This window comes from Pteropus medius, unplaced genomic scaffold (assembly GCF_902729225.1).
Source record: "Pteropus medius unplaced genomic scaffold, Ma_sr-lr_union100, whole genome shotgun sequence".
NCBI classification, from domain to species: Eukaryota; Metazoa; Chordata; class Mammalia; order Chiroptera; family Pteropodidae; genus Pteropus; species Pteropus medius.
The window spans coordinates 12,775,808-12,781,392 of record NW_024342467.1 but is presented as its reverse complement, the minus strand read 5'-3'; the positions used below and the strand labels follow the sequence as shown (position 1 = coordinate 12,781,392).

At 38.9% G+C, this 5,585-nt stretch overlaps 1 non-coding gene across 1 annotated transcript; it reads right to left on the bottom strand.

Moving 5' to 3' along the window:
- Window positions 1-495: 495 nt before the first annotated feature.
- Window positions 496-614, bottom strand: LOC120602633 (5S ribosomal RNA). Its single transcript, XR_005652803.1, has one exon. It is a non-coding gene; the product is annotated as a 5S ribosomal RNA (ribosomal RNA).
- Window positions 615-5,585: the final 4,971 nt, after the last annotated feature.

The following is a 5,585-nucleotide window of genomic DNA, read 5'->3' as shown; positions in this document are numbered from 1 at the left end:
AAAGATTCCAAATCAAGCTGTTCAGATTTTCCCTGTGAGTTCTTTTTGAAAGAAAAGTTCTTTTGAAAGAAACTTTAATTAAGCTCAGAAGTTAGTTTTAATGTTTTTCCGACACTCAAATCAACTAAAAGAAAGAGCTGGGGTCCCTAGAAATTGCTTCCGTATGATAATTTTAGTCCATGTGCAGAGGTAAACATTAAAGAAATTAGAGATGAGGGGGGTCTGTCTGTATCAGCATTTTAGTTACTGTGCCCTACAGGCGAGAGAACAGAGGCAAAGGAACTTTCGACTTTTTGTCCAAGATTTGGAGTGAGAGGTGGAGTAATAACTGGAATGGAGGTCCTTTGACTCGTGAGTCAATTTCTTTCAGTGTCAATTTTTAAACAGTTATTTTATTTATTATTTTTATTTATTTATTTTTAGGCAACCCTTGGTTGACCTCACAGATTGCAAGGAACTTGTCAGCCTACAATCCCTTATTTTTTTTATTTTTTATGCCTACGGCACCTGGTCTTCCTACGTGGTCTCCCATCCAAGTACTAATCAGGCCCAACCCTGCTTAGCTTCCAAGATCAGACAGGATTGGGCTTGTTCAGAGTAGCATGGCCGTAGACTTAAACAGTTATTGAATTAGACTCATTTACTATAAAGCTAATTTAATATGAAGCTCACTTTATATAAACATGAGGTCCTAGTATTAGAACCTATTACTAGTGGCCTAATAATAGGATTTATGTTTATGTATAGAGAAAACACACTTGAAATTGTAGATTTAGTTCTGCTATATTATATATGTTAATATGTGTCATCAAAATCCAACAGCTGCATGTCTATACTGTACAACGTTATGTATCTTTTTTGAACTTTCAGTAAAAATTAAATATATTTTCTGATAATGCTAAGCCCCTCCTACTCTTTATTCTTGCCAAAAGGGAAAAAAAGAGAGAGACAAAACAGATGGATAAGTTTTGGTTCTTAATTTTCATCCAGAGGAATTCAGATAAAAGTAGTTTCTAATTCTTAATAAATTAAACATGTCGTCCTTTATTTTCAAATAGATTTTTAACCCCTCCAGTTGTCACCGAATTTCCTTTGCAATGTGATTTATTATCATCATGTAGTTAGGCTACTTTGGAAAGAAAAAAATGGAACAAAATGGAAAACTTTGTGGAATTGTGCTTGGGGTATCAAGCGACATGTGACCGGTTCTGGAGTGGTGGATGTGTTCTTGATAAGTAAGTGGCCCTTGATAAGTAAGTGGCATATGTTCCCTTGTTCTTTGCAGCTGATCAAAGTCTGGAAAGTGTTCTTTAGGTGTTATTTACATTAGACTTGCTTTTCTATCTCATAGAATAATAGGATCTTCTTAGAAAAGCCTGAGAAATAAGAACGAATTCTGAAGAAGAAAGACTTCCTGATCCCTTAAGAGTACCTGCTACCTATTTTCAGATCCAAAGTTAGGCCCCAGATGTAAAGGCAGCCAAATCTCACACAGCAAACACAGCACCATTAAAAGCTTCAGAGGGACCTGGGCAAGCCATGTCCCTTCCTTGGCTTTTAGTTTCTGCATGCAGAAAATGCAGCGGATGATAACTCTGCCACCTTTCCAGATTTAAATGTGATTGGATATACAATGCACCTGTATATCCCATCATTCCCAGGGGTACTGTTAATAACAATTTAAGTAACAGTAAAAATCACTATGTGAGGGAATGCTATCAACTCTGCAGAAGAAATGCAATTCTCAGGGACCATCAGAGGTAAAGGGCAATCTGTGCTCAAAATACCGAGAAGGTGGGACAGGGAAGCATGATGAGAGACGTGAGTGCTGTGGACACCATCTCCCCCTGCCCAAGGACTTGTTAGGCAAGCATCGGGAAGCTCTTGCTGAGAGAAACCATAGTATCATGTCTACAAGACTAGACTATAATGGGAGAGCATGCCACATATTCTTCCAACAAAAATGGACACTCGCATCAAGTTTCCTGTCGCATCCATTCAGTAATAAGGCAAAGGTGCAATTATGCTCCAATGTCGGCCTGTGCTTTGGAGGCTTCAGCATCTCCATTTTAAAGTGCATATTTCAGTGTAACCCCAGGGAGCACATTGTACAGGGGCAGGGTTCCCCCCACCCCACAAGAACATTTGGAGTCCACATAAACAACTGTCAACCAGAGAATAAAGTTGGGTAAATCCAAAGAAAGGCAGGAGAAACTTTTTCTAAATGATCTAGAAGTGCACACTATTTTAAAAAACAACGTTTATCAAATTTCTCTCATCGAAATACCTGTGCTATATGCAAAGATGTCATGTAAATAAACCCTTACACATAGAAAAAGAACCTAAAGTCAGGTTTACATTTTTAGCTCCCAAGCAAAAACTTTTAAAACACACCCTCCCCACGCACACATATTTTACTCGACATCTGACAAAATTATACTTATGAGGTACCAGGCAGCCTGCACCTGACATATTCCTCTTTCCTGGACCTGACATTTACCAGGGCTGCTTCACAGATAGTTATAGCAACAAGACAGGAGAGCCGAGATGAAGGGTGGTGGAGAGTTGCCCTGCCTGTCACGGGCCAGGAAGCTTGAGCCAAGTAGAATCAGAACCTTTGCAAAGAGACGTGGCAACTTCTCGTGTATCTAACGCCGTTGAGCCAGACTGCCATGGAGCAAGAGCTTAAATTATGAGCCCACCCCCTAATCTCTCAACATATCATGCACCAATCTGCCACAAAATGAACCGATCCCCAACAATCGTGAAAAAATCAGGACTTGAGTGATGACGGAGGGGATCCCTCAGAATTTCCCAAACATCTTTTTAAAGATCTGCAGTTTGGCGAAGCGAAAAATGTCTTACTTTAACTAAAGATATCTCTCCCTTCATTGTTTAAGATTGTGGCAAAATATACATAACACACAATTTACCATTTTAACCATTTTATTGTGCACAGTGCAGTCGCATTAAGTACATTCACATTGCTGTGCATCCATCCCCACTACCAATCGCCAGAGCCTTTCATTACCCCAAAGTGATATTCTGTGCCCATTAGACAATAACTGCCCCACCCTTCATTTTAAAATGCATTCATATTGTCAATGAAATTTAATCTTAAATATGGTTTTGGTTCCCAATCACTCCCTTGTAAATATGTTTTTTTCAAAAAAAAAAAAATTATGTTGCCCTTACATGCTGCTACATGAGATGCTGAAGGAGGCCTTTGGAAATTTTTATTTTTTATTACAGAACTGAGTTTTTACCAGATACATTAAAACACTAAACTAGAGTGACTGACAATCCTGCCTCTTGTCACTCCTAAGTGGTTTCTGAAAAGGACAGTGTGAGACCGGTCATGACTAGTAGCTACCCCAGGATGTATCATGACACAGATTCTCCTGGTCAGCAATGAGATGGAGACGTCAGAGGCTTGGGCTGGAATAGGGTGCCAATTTCTACGGTCACTCCTGCTCTTGTTAGCCTTATTTCTTCAGCCTTTATTCTTCCAAACTCCAACACTCCAGATAACGCTACTTTCCCTAAGACCCTTTCCCTCACCACCACTCCTTACAGAATATTTGCAGTTGCAAGAGAGTTATTTTCACAAAGCCCATAATCAGAATGACTGTCTCCTCCATTCTCTGAGTGCACTGAATTAGCCATGCCTCAATCCTTTTGAAAAGCTTTAAAAAACATTATAACAAATTAGGTGTACAATTTGGATCGGTATAACTTTAGGAATCGTCTCTTGGTTAAAATGAGATTTTCCATTTTGGTTCACAGTTTGCTAATCATGTTTCGCTTGTTCCTTCGTTAATTCCTACAGGCATTTATTAAACACTGTCTATGTGCCTGTGTGCTGGGCACTGGAGATCCAGAGATGCTTGAATTACAGTCTAGTGGACAGACAGACAGAAACCTCTAGTCAGAGTACATCGCTCTATGGGAGATGTGCTTTGGGGAAAACAAAATGCAGTGGGAACAGTAGAAGAGGTGACATAGCTGTCCCTGACTTCACAGAGGAGGTGCCTCCTGAACTGATCCCTGAATGAGGACAAGAGAGTTGCTTGAGAGAGGAGGGCAGGCACCCCATGTAGTAGAGCAGCATGTTGACAGGCGAGGAGGCTTCCTGGTGGTCACGTAGTGCCTGGTGCATGGAGAGGGGCTGCTGTGAGGTAGAGTCATCACTGTTGGTGATTGGTTGACTAGATATGAGGCATGGGGGGTGGAAGAGGGGAGGAATTAAGACCTAATGAAACTACTAGTTTGAGAAGCAAGGTAGGTAGATGGCGACTATGTTCATTATTACTGTACCACAAACAACTTCAGGTTTGGTAGTGGTTTAGTCTGTCATCATGGAAAAAAAAAGAGCTGTGAGAGTTTTCAGATAGACATATATTCTGTCCTTTTAAATAAATCTCAGTGAAATATTGCCTTGAGAGCAGGTAACAGAGATATATGACTATAACAACTAGTACCTTCACTTCACGGAACCACTAATTTATGACTTTCTCTTCAACTTTTTATTTTGAGACATTTCAAACCCACAGAAACTTTTGAGACTAGTACAATGGACATCTGTATACCCTTCATCTAGATTCAATAACTGTCAACATTTCGCCACAGTGTCTGCTTGTCTCTATTTCTGTCTCTATCTCACTCACTCACTCATTCACTCACTCATTATTGAGCCATTTGAAAGTGAGCTGTGTTTATTATGATACTTCAACCCTAAATGTATCTTCTTAGAACAAGGACTTTTTCCTATACAGTCATAGAGTCATTATTGTTGGATTTTGTTTTTGTCTCCTCATGGTTATATTCAAGTGAAACACTTTTGTTAAGAACACTACGTAAGTGATGTTATGTATTTCCCATCATATCAGGAGGCACATAATGACAATATTCTGTCATTGATAATGCCAATTTGGACCATTTGGTTAGGTGATAGCCTTCTAGTCTCTCCATTGTAATTAATAAGTAATCTGTATGTTGAAGATTTGAGACATGCAATGTATTTTCCAGTGGCTTAGTATCCGTTGATGACACTTGCCTGAATCAATTACACTGGCAGGCCTTATTTTTAAATCAGCTGTTGTTTAATAATGGTTGCTCCATTCCAGCATTTAAGGTCAGATATAATTTTTTGCTGTTTTTGTTTGTTGTCTAAAAATTTGAGACCAAAGGAGATCATCCAACTCTATGAAAACATTTCTCATGAAATAGAGCACATGTTAGGAAGATGGCCAAAAAAAATTTTTGCAGCTATATTTTAGAAATCAACATGTATTTTTTTAAAAGAATAACTCTTGTACAAGATTTAATATTGTCCACGATGTTCAGCTTTTGTAGTTTGTAGAAGAAACACTGTAATATGTCATTTAATATCATAAAAGAATCTCATGTCTGTGCACTGATAACTCATTGGCAATACACCACAGCTGTTAAGAAGCAGCCCAGGAAAGAGAAAAAAAATACCACAAGCCAACCATCTGACTTTAATTAGGAAAGAGAATAGTCCCCAAATGTATAACAATGAGGTCTTTTGCAGGTCAAAGTATTACAGAACTTGAAAAGAGGTA